Source organism: Gymnodraco acuticeps, unplaced genomic scaffold (genome assembly GCF_902827175.1).
Source record: "Gymnodraco acuticeps unplaced genomic scaffold, fGymAcu1.1, whole genome shotgun sequence".
Taxonomy (NCBI): domain Eukaryota; kingdom Metazoa; phylum Chordata; class Actinopteri; order Perciformes; family Bathydraconidae; genus Gymnodraco; species Gymnodraco acuticeps.
This window is the reverse complement of record NW_022990238.1, coordinates 4972593-4986256: the sequence shown is the minus strand read 5'-3', so window position 1 is coordinate 4986256 and position 13664 is coordinate 4972593. Positions and strand designations below refer to the sequence as shown.

At 43.0% G+C, this 13664-nt stretch overlaps 1 protein-coding gene across 3 annotated transcripts in view; it reads left to right on the top strand.

Annotated features, from left to right (window-relative positions):
- Positions 1-13664, top strand: part of adgrl1a (adhesion G protein-coupled receptor L1a) — a 99900-nt gene that overhangs the window by 25024 nt on the left and 61212 nt on the right. The window lies entirely within an intron of this gene.

Genomic DNA, 13664 nt, shown 5'->3' with positions numbered 1-13664 from the left:
GAGCGCAAGCCAGTTCTCCAACACCCAGTGAGTCACCCTGACTATTCACCCTGGCTAGGAACATTTTCCACCACTTGCGGTTAGCAGGCCAGAGGGGTGGAGAACGGCTGGGTGACAGAGAGAAGGAAGTCTCAGGAGAACGGCTGTCACTACCGAAAGGCCCTCTGCAGGGCATCAGAGGGGAAACAGGAAAAGGTGATAGTCTCAGTGAAAGTTGACCTTAAAAAGCTTCACAGTGCCAGATATTGCTGTAACACTCAGGTCTGTGAATATTTCATCAGCCCTTAAGCGAGTTGTAGAATATAGCAGGTTGTCGACGCTGGTGAAGCTATAGTAGTAATGCAGTACTTTGGTGTTTCTAAGGCTACATAGAAAAAGGGGATAACATTGATATGGTAGCAGAACCAAACTACCATACAATATTAATGCAAATACACCAGATGTACAGTAGCGTGCTAGAGGAGGGGGGGGGGATGTTCTGTTGTGATTACTAAAACCAGTTAAATCCACCCTTCTTCCCTCTGGTGCTTATCTGATCAGTGAAGCAACCAGCTAGCCCCTCAGCATGGGATTTAATATCAAACACAGGCCATAAGCCGTGTTCAATAAGCATGACAAGGATAAACATCAGTAGGAACACGCAACAAACTGTATTGCTGGCCCTGCCTGTCTATATAAGGCCAGCGTCCTGACATCAGCACTTACGTAGGTAAACAGGGGAGAGCCAACAAGCCAGACCTCACATGTACTTCACACCGAGAATGTGAGTGCAACAAAGAGAATAAAATGAGGGAAAAAGAAAGGGAGAGGTGGAGGCATTCATGCAGAGAGAGACAAATCTAAACGCTGTGCATGAAGTGTGTGTGTGTGTGTGTGTGTGTGTGTGTGTGTGTGTGTGTGTGTGTGTGTGAGTGTGTGTGTGTGTGTGTGTGTGTGTGTGTGTGTGTGTGTGTGTGTGTCCCCGCTTTGCCGCCCTGGTGGCTTCAGGTGTTATCTTCTTAGCCTCCAGACTTGACAGTGAGATAATTAGAAATGTTAACACTCACTGGAGCTTGTACTTCTATGAATTTCTTTCTCTCTCTCTCTCTCTCTCTCTCTCTCTCTCTCTCTCTCTCTCTCTCTCTCTCTCTCTCTCTCTCTCTCTCTCTCTCATTAGGTATTTCCAGTCTATCTTTCATAAACACACACACATACATAACACACACACACACACACACACACACACACACACACACCACACACACACACACCACACACACCACACACACACACACACACACACACACACACACACACACACACACACACACACACACACACACACACACACACACACCCTAGAATTCTATTATCTCCCTTAGCCCGTGTTATGAATGACACACTTAAAGCCTGGAATGACTTGGCCATGCAGCAGTGGATCACAATTAATGTCAACTCTAGCATCTGCGGAAATAATTGTCACAGCTCAATTTAAAGTGCTGATGACCTGTTTTCCTACTTTTAATAAGAAATACTTATTTTAGTTCACATCTACTTGTACGCAGGATTATTATTTTTTTCATTGCATTGGCTATTTCATTAGAATTGCAAGGATAAGTTATTAAAGACTGTATTTTGAAAAGGAAGATGTGATAAAGGTGGAAACATTAATTACATTAACAGTTGGAATAATCGGACTAACCTTAGGTTAAGAATTAACAGAGGTCAGTTTACTGAAGCATTATGAGGACACTGTTGAAATTCTGACAAATGTCTTGGCTCAAGGAAATGGAGAGAGAAACAGAGAAAGACATGCTCACTGGAGTGTTTCACATAGAAAAATGAATAGTGACAGAAAGCTGACGTTGGGATGACAGCCTTGTTTGTCCTTTGCTGGATGATCAACATGTGTTACGCGGATATGGGTCCCCAAGGTGGACATAGGGCAGCTGATACAGAGTGATCTACGCTCCACTGGAATTCCCATGCCTTTAAATTAGCATCCTAACTTCGCTTACTCAGCTAGCAGCACAAGCTGTGGAGCAGTGTGTGAACACTGGCGATAATGAAGCAGCACACCGTCGACATCATTAAAGATAATCTTCACTCATTTTGTGCTGGGACAGATAATCCTAGGAAAGTACCATGAACAACAGGAAGAGATCATTTTGCCAGAGAAATGCACATAAACACCTTCCTATTATAATCTTGCTGGCTTCCCCCACTCTCACACCTCTTATGCTTGGTTGGGGGAACAAGCATTGTAGGTTAGTTTGCAGGAAACAGATCCCAGGTCAAGGAAAAGGCTTGTCTGAAGGCGTCTCCAGCGTGTGTCTAATTGAGCGCTGTGTAGTTAATTGTTTGTGCGTGGGAGGGGAGAAATCAATCTGTTTTCTCACTGCCGTGACTTCTAGGCCCTGGGGTGAGAGACTGGAGCTGGCAGACACAGACCCACACATACACACTCGTGCGCAGCTCTGCCAAAAATCCCTAAAACCATGCCTTGGAAACACATGCAGACCCAAACCCTTCCCCTACTGGCACACACACTCACACACGCACACACACTTCTCCGAGGAAGAGGATGTGCATGAGGGGTTATTGAGTCAGGGTAAAGTCAGATCCATCTATCGATCGGCTGCTTGCTGAGAGAGGAGTCAGGAACGTGAGCCCTGCACAGGTCAGAGGGCCAAGAGACGGGAGGGGTGAGAGACAGTAAAAGAGAGAGAGAGAACCCTACAGCGCTTACAGCTAGAAGTGTTCCCCCCACACCCATGCTTTCTAAATGCGGAGCCAGCGTTCTGCTTTGACGTGGATAATCAGAGAAGCTCATTTCAGCTTCATGAACATTAGAATAAGATTTCTTCAATTTGTATCCTGGGTCAGTGCCATGTTAAATCAATGAGAGACATATATGTAGCAGCAGCAACTAATTGCTATCCTTATCTTTTATCTGCAGCCATTGATATAGATTATTCTATACTTAAAGTATATATATTTTTTATTAATCTACAGCAAACCACTATGTCAATTAACATATAAATGCAAATAATTAGCCAATTTGCATTTTCTACTTATCAGCTAATTTGCATGTGTTTAGTTATCTTTAAGGGTGTTTCAATTTATGACGGAGAGCTGTTGTCAATAAATGCCTATTTGCATTTTAAATGTTTCACTGTGTGGAAAAATGACGGTGTTTGCTTCAGTGCGCATCGTTGTGCTAGTTTAGGGGACATTTGCAGTAAAAGAGTGTCACCTGAATAATTTACTTTTCCTTTCATTGGGATCAGAGCAGCGACTTACATCTGATCTCATTTGAGCCACCAGCCCTCCTTTTCCATTGGCTGCCAGAAGCTGGTGGAATGCCCGTAAGCCCTTTGATTGGAGGGAGGCTGTGGCTCAGTGGGTAGTGTGCTGGACTTTGAATCAGGGGATAGCAAGTTCGAGTCCCACTGCAGTCAGTAGGTCATTGTGTCCCTGGGCAAAGACACTTCACCCCAAATTGCTCCTGTGGGGATTGCCCACAGTACTGAATGTGTGTAAGTCGCTTTGGATAAAAGCGTCTAACAAATGACACGTAATGTAAAGATTGGCTGAGAGTTATTCATTTTCATTCAGTCAAAAACTCTTCCATTATTGATGGGAATGAGGCAATCTGGGATCTGCTGATGAGATGTGAAAAAAGGATGAGAACTGCAGAGGGATAGAAGGAGCATGAGAGTACAAACCAGGGGTGGTGAGGGGTATGGAGGGGCAGAGACATGAAGCTGAAGAAAGATATGAAGAGGGGGAGGGGTGATAAGGTGGATGAGTACAAACAGTGCTATCCTTCACTTGGATAGCAGCAGCAGGCGCCAGGAGATGTCTGTTGATTCATCTCCTTTTATGCGCTTGGTTCCCTTTCTCTACCGTACCTTTTTACCAGAACAAAAGCAGACGGAGGGAGTGATTCAGAGTGACCAGACGTCCGGGACTCCCAGTACGATGGGGGAAAAGGTCACATGAAACAGGAGGCTCCATGGAGACCACCGACCAGAACGAAATGTGTCGATGAACTGATTTACTCAGGCCCCCAGGGACAGGAGGAGATGGAGGGAAAAATGAGTATTTTAAAAGAAAGAAAAAGTTTGGGTCGAGGCAGAGCTCTGTGTGTGTGTGCATATTTAAAGGTGTGTGTCTGGGTGTACAAACATGTCTCGAGGCATAATCATTACAACAACACCAAAATAAACATCTTCATGTGCATGGGATTATAGCATGTGTGTGTGTTCTTGCTTAGCTTCGCACTATGAGCAGTAGTGGTCTGCGCAGGCCCTCTGGATCCTTTCCATGCACTAATGGGTGTTCACCTGGTGTGGATGGCAGCAAAGCGTTTCCAGCATGGCGCTGTTGGTAATTAACAGAAGCATGCAGTGGAAAGCAGCACCTGTTACAGCCTGACTGACTGAGGCCCTGGGCTCTGGGCTGTGTCTCCCCCCGCTCCTCTTTAATCAGACCACCACCGCCCATCAGTCCTCTGAGACCTCACAGCATGGATGCATGCACTTGTGTGTGTTTGTGTGATTACTTGTGTTATTCAAAAGCACACAAAAAGAGGCAGATTAAGAGGAGGTGGGAACAAAGGGGGAGAGATTCGACAATCATTTCAGTAGTAATAGTATTTCCTGACATAGCCTCAGGCTCTCTGTGGGGTTCCAATTGTTATTTCTAGCAAATGTGCATGCTAGTGTCAAACATATACCTGTCTGGTTCCTACAGCTGAGCACAGCCAAGTGCAACGGCTGCTGTCCGACGATTAAACTACCTCCCTCACAGACTATATTTGACCTTTCTAGTATGAACATGTCGGTGTTCTTTTATTCTTATCTTCTTTAGTTCAGACTTCTTTATACAAACACAAGCAATTATTCAGTTATTTCAAATTGAGGATATAGATAATTAAACAGGAGTTTTTAGCAGCTAGCTAAGATTTAGCTTATGAAAATGTTGCACGCTTGCTCTTCTGCATGCTCTCATTTGTGGAGACTTTTTTTCCTGTTGTTCTTGAGTAGGTATGAAGGCTGCTGGGCTGTATGTGGGACAGTGTCAGTGTTCATTTATGCATGTGTGTATATATGTGTGTGTGTATGGGGGGGATTGGATATGTGTGTGTGACAAAGGGAGACAGAGTGAGGAAGCAAGAGAGGAAGTGAGTGACAGCGATGCTTTAGAATTGGGGCATGTCAGCCAGGCCTGCTGTGTCAGAATCTCCTGATGCCCACCGTTTCCATCCTGAAGCTAGATAACCTTGGCAGGCAGATTGGGGTCACTACTATCAAATTAGATACATCACTCACCCACTCACCCACACAGGCAGACATAAACACAAACCGTTGCACAACACAAATCGGTTGGACATTTGGAAAAGGTAGACATGTTTGCATCAAGATAAACAAGCAACCTCCTCTGCTCTTTTGATGCTCGACAACATCATCTGGATAACTCCAGACCATAGACTGTATATATAAAGCTCCAGACAGATACAGAGGGTCAAGGAAAATTCACTTAAATGTTGGCATTTTGCTGATTTGCTCAAATTACCATAAATTGGGCTCTCTAATGCCCAGCTGTCACGATAAGAGAATGCACTGGGTTGATAAAAATCCAGATACACATCTGGGGTTTAATTATTCTGCGCTCACATTAAAGACTAGAAGCATACGCTCATGAGGCACTCTGATTGCAAACTGCTCTGTGACTGTGTATGTGAGTCATTTGCATAGTGTGAAGCTCTGACATTAGTGGTATTGCTAATAAACAGCACTCTGATGTTATCGTGCCAGAAATTCAAACCCTGAAAACAAACGTAAACCTGAAAACGAATCAGTTAGTATAATTTATTTGCACAATTTAAAGTACGCGTACATAACAATGAGGACAAATGATCAGTGCAGGAAGTGGCAGATGCCTCTCTTGAAACCTCGTAAATGAAAAAAATGGCACAATGTTATAGAGAACACAATATTAAAATACAGAAAATAATATCACATCAATATAGTCAGATATTCAATAAAAAGGCAGCTCTCTACCATCTGGCTGCCGAGACTCAAAACCTGAATGTCCTTACAAACACTGAACGCACCACATCACAATAACAATGTCAGCCTCGTGTTCCACTAACAGCCTACAGCACACTCCTTAAATAAAATGAATTGAAAGGAATGAAGCATGTTTGAAACCAAGAAAGAGGTAGAAACAATTCATTTAAGTCGGACATATAACACAATATCAGTATCTACATGTAGATGCTCCAACTACTAAGCTCACTTTATACACTTAGGATATACATTGTGATCGACAGCGACAATAAGACATTTCGTTTTTGATCTGTTAAACCCTCCCGACTTCACTAGCTGCACTGAAACCACCTTGTATAGAGAGTGGATCCCTAAATGGGCAGGTTAAAGATGTGACAGAATAATTAGTTGATGGTTCCACTGATTCAAAAGAAGGATGCTTTCATTGTATGGGTCCCAGCAATGAGATGAAAAGAATGTCAACCTATTTTTAAATGCCACTGTCTCTTTTTGTTCTGAATCCCTGCTCTACTTTTTGCCACAGATCTAAACTGGGTCAACATCACATGTGGCGCCCCGGTGGGCCCTTCTGTGTGTGTACATTTGTGAGTGTGTGTGCATGTGTGTGAACATGTATGTGACTCAAGGCACGAGTTGTGTTGCCGTACACCGACATCAACACTGAGGAGGGGCTTTACAGTTTGCCTCAAGTGAGTCCCAATGGTAGCGAAACAATAACGATAGAGTTTTTTCTACACGTAATTATTGTCTATCATCCCCAATTACAGTAGGAGCGAGCGTGTATTATCAGCAAATTGTTTAAGTCTATATGCTGTGCTCATTACTAGAGAGAGCTGTGGATAGGCGGGAGTCTAAAAGGATTGTGTGTGTTTGTGTAAGTGCATACAAACTTTCCATGTGTCTGTCTGTGTGGCTTGCATCCGTATTGTGTTCCAACATAGCGTATGCTTGGCTATGGTGTACCGTAGCGCAACAGTGAGGCAGGGGTTGCCCTGCTGGAGCTTCCAGATTAATAGACATTGATAATAACACACACAACTCACAGCGCTTCTGCCCTTAATGAAGATGGATCTAGCCGGGCCTGGCGGTGCACAGGCACTCAGGGTGGCAGGCTGCCAGTCACAGCCAAGTGACATCTGGGAACAGCTCAATGCAAAGGGCGGGAGGGAGCAAGATTCACCAGAGAGTACAATTTCATAACATTATCATGTTATATCATAATCCATTGTTGGTGGCTCATGAGATTAATGTCAGGGCCGGCAGTTATCACTCTTGTTGTGTAGACTTAATGGTTACAGTGAATTATTCATTTCCTTCGATTGATTTGCAACGCAACTCATGCTGACAAAGTTGACAGCGCAGGTTGACTGATATGGAGTCTATCTAATTTGACTGTGAGGTTGGGATGTCGGGGAAATTAAACGGAGGAGAAAGTGAGAGAGGACAAAGTGAACTGGCAGAAACAAGGCGGATGTGAACAAACTAGGCTGCTCAACTTTATTTTAGTTGGTTTTTAAAACAGATGTTTTTGGATGACGAAAATGACATTGCACATTTATCATTTCCGAATTACAATTTTCAGTCTGAATTAATGAATATTTGTTTTCACTGGTTAGGGATTTGTTAGACTGCCTGGGTCAGAGGTTTTATCCATGGAAGATATTAGATCCCATTAGAGCGGGGCCGCAGCCAGTGTAAGAAGACAGGTGGGTGCTGAGGTCACTTCCTCTGGCAGCTGTGGCGGGCATCACAGGGCCAGCATTGATGAGTGGTGGCATTGCCTCCTGTTGCATCAGTAATAATGAACAGTGACAAGCCCTCTGCTGCCACAATAAATCACAAACCAAACTGGAGACACAGAAGAGCGGGCTGGGGAACACACTCTCTCCGCTGTGGCGTGTCATCGCTGACGAACAGACTGACTGGCTGGCTTGGGGCAGACTATCTCTATCACTCATTCACACATGAAGCCCTGTTATCACACACACTCAACACCCTTCAGATACTTCTGCGCTCTGGTTAGCATGCGCAACCATTACTTAGGAATATTGAACTCTTACTCAGGGCTCTATAGGCACTGAGGCATTTTATTTTATTTTTTACAACTACTTCTGTTTTGGAAACATATAATAGTTCAAGTGTAAACTCTAGAGATGAGGAGGAATGTGGGTCGGGTTTGTAGAGAGCTTCAGCTGAGGGTGGATACTGGAGCAAGAAAATATGGTACAGGAGTGTCTATTGAATAAAGTGAAAGCCCCCCCTTCCTTCTCCTTTACCTCTTTGACAGCCACACTAGCCCTGTTTGATACCCCTCCGCTGTGTTCTGCAGCTCTGCAGATTCCCTTGTCTCATTTGCATTCCCTTAAAGCACACTTCCATTAAAGTCTCTCCCTGTTTTTCGTCTCTTCCCTCTTTTCTTCTGTTTCTTCAAATCGTTTTTTTTCTCCCTTGGTTGCTGTTTTGGAAGGAGCCTTATTCCCTGTTGACTACACAGCCCATCCCCGCTCTCCCTGAGTCAGTAATCAAACACATTGGCCCTAATACACAGGCCATTACAAGGGCTCTGATGTTCCATCTGCACACAGCCGGCACAATGGTGTCATTATATAAACAGCCCTGCTGCTGCAGCCAGCCAGATACTACCACACCAGAGCTCTGGCCTTAACTGACCCAGCCCAGTTAATGGGAAAGTGTTGGGATGATATGACCTGAATGTGCTTGTGTTGTTGCTGCTAGCCTAACAACATTATCCCATCCCAAATTAATGCTCTATTCTTAACATTATAGTTCTCACTAGGACAGAGACCTTGTGGGCTGTTTAGTGCAACTGTAATATAATCAGGTTGTTGTGAAATAATCATATCTAATGCTATTATGTTGTCTTTGATAGTGATAGCCTCACCAAAAAGGATTAGGGAGATTAGTGATAGGCCCAACTAGAAGATAAGAATAACAGGAGGGAGGGCAGTGGTTTATACAAGCTGGATTGCTTTCTGTTTTTTGCAGTGACATTGATGCGATCTTGTTTTGTAATAAGTGTGCAGAGGTGGGATTGTAAAATGAGGAGAAAATAATGTTATTCTCTGAGTTTAGAGCTTTAGGGCATTCAATATTAAAAATAAATACTTTATGTTGTTTTGATTTCTTAGATAATGGAGTCAGATTTTGCAAGCTGTTGCCCTTGAGTGACTCGTTCTCGTTATCAAAGTGAACTGATCCCATGCACTGCGTTAATGGGGCCTTTTGAAACACACACACATACATAAACACACATTCATACACACACACACACACGCACTGAGAGTGAAAGTGTGTCCAAATCATCTCTTTGACAAATTTGAATAATCATTGAATTAAATTCGACTGTCATACCTCGGCATCCTGGAAGGCAGGTTTGACAGTGGAAAACACAGCCTCCCACTCAGCAGAGCTCGATTACAGATGGGGATGGTAATGATATTTCATGGTATGTCTGTAACGTTTCGAAAGGAAAGGTAGGGTAATTATATTCAGTTTGGCGAGTGATTAGTTTTATGGAGGTGAAGAAGTAATTAATGAATTCATCCTCATTTATTGTTACACTTCCGTGTATTGCTCCCTCCTGCTTAACTCCAGAAAGTACAAAAGAGTATCTAGTGTGACAAAGCTTCAGCACAGATGAGTCAGAGGGAGAATTACTTAGAGCCCCCCAGGCGAAGCATACGTTTTTGTCGTTCTCTGCAGTCTCATCAAACTGTAATACTACATGGCTCGCCTTCACTGAGTCTAGTGATACTTTCCTCTGAAATAGAGTGCCGTTCTCAGACCTGACTGGCACCAAATCCCAACACTGAGTAAAAAAAGTACTGTTTATAGTTGATTCCAATCTAAGTGGATGTTGGAAGTTTATTTCAACTGAATCTTTACTTGATTACAAATATTTAAAGCAGCAGTTTTCATCACTTTCTGATTTGTAAGAGAGACGTGATTGCCATTCACTTTTACACGCTCTACTGTGTCGGTTGCTAGGAGGCAATCATTTCCTTCATAGCGGGAGCTTTGCTACTGAACCAACTATTTGTTGTTGAAGCATATGAGGCATAAACATCAATCCTAATAGCATGGGAAATGCTGGTGCTTCATCATAGGATGCAAAGACTTCTCTATTCACGAAGCAACAGAATGACAGAAGTTATGACTGTCAAATCTTTAAATCAATCAAAAAGTGTTGTTCTAACCAAATAAATGTAGGTTTGTGTTTTCGAGTTCCCTGCTTTGCTCCCCAATGGCCTGCATGATTTTCACTTGTTCATACAACATAGCTCATATTTGTATATATAATAACGCTAAGTACATGCAAATCCTTGGAAAGCTCTTTGTAGAACATATACTTGAAGATGCAGTGTTCAATCAGTTGCAAATATATAGCCCTTTGACTAGTAAAACACTTGCACACATGCATGAGTGGACTCACTTATCATACTCTTCCACCTTGATATCAGATTCCCCTAGGAGGGGGAAAAAACAGAGGAGAGAAAGTCTGAAGCTGTGGTAGCTCTGAGAGTTGCACCACCTTTTCTAATTTTACAGCAAAAACTGTCTATGTGAACTCTTTGTTCTGCCTCCTTTTGATTCTGGTTGGGTAATGTTCCTAAATGCCTCTTTCTTTTGTACAGAAATGATTGTGTGTGATTGGGTAAACATGAATGGTTCTCGTGACAAACACACACAGCTTTTAACAGTATCCCCCAACCCGTATAAAAAGGACTAGTGACACCTCTCGATGAGCATCTCTGCTAAAGCAAACAGATCGTAATGATCATGGTGATTATCCTAATGATCCAATGGAAGTGGATAATGAGGTTATTTGCTTTGGATCAAGGCAGAATGGAAATGAATAGCCGAAGTAACTGAGGGAAGCATCCCAAACAGTATGACTGAGCTGTGCACTTAAGTGTAGCTCTGCTACTAGGGATGGGTACGGTGGCCCAGAAGGTCAATACACAACAGCATTTCACCAAAAAGTTTTCTCTCGGTTCCAACAATCACCAACTCTGGTTTGGTCGCAAAAAAGTTACATATGAAATTGTGCAGACTCGACACTCTGTTTCCCCCGCTGTCTCTCTCTGATATAGAGAGAGAGAGAGAGAGATAGATCGAGACGCAGGGATCGAGTAAGATACTCTCTCGCTATATATCTCTTATCCTGATCTCTCTCTCTCTATCTATCTCCTCTCTGCTCCTAGCTCTCGCTCTCTCTCTCTCTCTCTCTCTCTCTCTCTCTCTCTCTCTCTCTCTCTCTGCCTTCAGAACAGCAGCTCTCACTCGCTCTTCAGTGGCAAATGATCTGAATTAGTCAAATCAATTAACACCCCCAAAAATGCTTTAGAAACCCACAACATATCCATAATTACTCATCAAATTATATATTTGTCCAATCCCCCAACCATATCCGCCACCGCTTCATTAGAACAGCTGCATGTCTGGGTTTTATTTTATTTGAATACAACGGACTGTTAATCTGCCTTCCTGCCCTCGTCACCTTTTTCCCCAGTGCAGATTTTGTGGGCTCCGGTCTCATAGGGGTTTGATGTTGTGCTCTATTACAAGAGAAACAGTGATGATAATAATGGCGGATGTGATCAGTGCAGAAGGTCAGCATCTGGCCTCGGGCGCGTAACATTCTCCAAGTAGGGAGAGCACAGAGGGTGAAGATACTCTTCTCACACCCTCCATAGACTCCTAAACTTCCCCAACCCAGAGGCAGACTGACTCAACACAGGCAGAAGCAATGTTTTCTCCTTTGACATTACTTCCAGTTTTCTTACTATTCATTTGCTGTTCTCACTTGGCTATTTTCCGCTGTTTCTCCTCCCACTCTTTCTTATTTTTTCTCGTTATACAGAAAGCCAACCTTCTCTTACTTTGTTCTATACTTCTTTGGCTCCTTCTGTTCCTTGTTTAATAGTCACTCAGACGGCATAAAGCATTCCTCTCTTTTTTCAGTTTTCCTTCATTTTTTACATCCTTCTTTTCTCTGCATGTACTCCTTGCTTATCACATTGAAATACTGTTCTGTAATGCTAGCTTTTTTTCTTCTCACAAAATAAAATCAATTTATCCACCCTGCACTTTTTCTCTCCCTCCCTCCTTCAATCACGTACCAGCCCTCCCTCCTCTCTCCTCATCTTCTGAGACCACAGGAGAGCTATTGTTAAAAAAGTACAGATGGAAGTACAGTCAGAGGAAAGGAGAGGAAAGACAGATTTTTCTTATTAAAACCACAAAAGTTAGAAATGGAAAAAAAAGACGGCCGGTCACTACACAGGAGGGAATCGCTTTTTTTGACCATTGATAATAGAGCACGAATGGAAGGGGGGGGGGGGGGGGGAAGGCCATGAGAGGGAGCACGGACGCCAAGGCTTCTACAGTACCACATCACATGTCTATTGCTATTTGTTTACTGCTTTTCCACTTTTTCTTTGTCTCCCCTGCCCTCCCTCTGAGCGTGTCCTTTTTCTCTCAGCTTCTGGTCATAGAGGGTGGTCGCAAACAAACTCAAATGAAGGCGCAGGCTGCAGCAATAGTGAAGAGGTTGTGTGTTTGTGCACATAATATAAATAAATGCTGGTGTGAAGAACGGCTGCTACGGATATGCTTTGTACAGTACTCAGTGTCCTGATTGCATTCTTTCTCCCTTTTCACTGTTTGCCCTCTCCTCGCCCACTCGGTCTTACTCGTACTCTACGACATCCAACATACTAATCCACACAGCGACACCCAGGCAAGACAGTGGCTGCGGGCCGGGCGTTGCCACTAGGGAGAAGGGTAAATATCAGAGAAGGTCAGGAAGGGGAGGGGCTGGAGAGGTGGAGGGGAAGCCAAATCAGTGGTGATAAAGACAGGCGGGAGCCACCCAGTCACTCAGGATCAGCCATCTTGGCTGCAAGGCATTCTAACTTCAATTTGAGATATATTTCAAAATTAGTTCATTAAGTCATTTACCTTATTGTCCAAAATACTTTCTTTATTCTGAGCTTGTGTGGTGCCAAATAAGGCTCCAGCCAACCACTTTGTGCAGAAAGTTTTATCTATATTTATATGATTTTTTTTATTTTCTATGTATTACATTACAACAACACTGAGTCCAAGCAAAGAGTGCAACTATATATAAATGCTTTAAACCTTGACAAAGGCCCTGCATACCAAATACCAGTGGTTCTTACATTTCACAGAAAGCCTTAAATATAAAATATAGTCAGGAAAGTATTTTGCACTTTTGTGTTATTGATTTATGAGTGAGTGTATAAAGGCCTTTAGATTGACTTTTCAACATATCCATTATTTGTAAGATGTCTAACATTTGATAACTTTGTGTTGCTGAAACATGATAATATGGAAACGTCTAGCGCTGACTCGAACCTGTGTTTGTCTGTTTGTGAAAGAGGGCATATATGCTGACATAGTCCTTTTACAGAATATGTTGTTAGCATCCATCATATAAAGGGAATAAGGGTTAGAGAGAGACATCAAAGTTAATCCTCTAAACTCCCTCAAAATAAAAATAAAAATGTGTACACACAACAGAACACACAAAGATATAGACAGATGCAGTCCAATCTGTCTGTT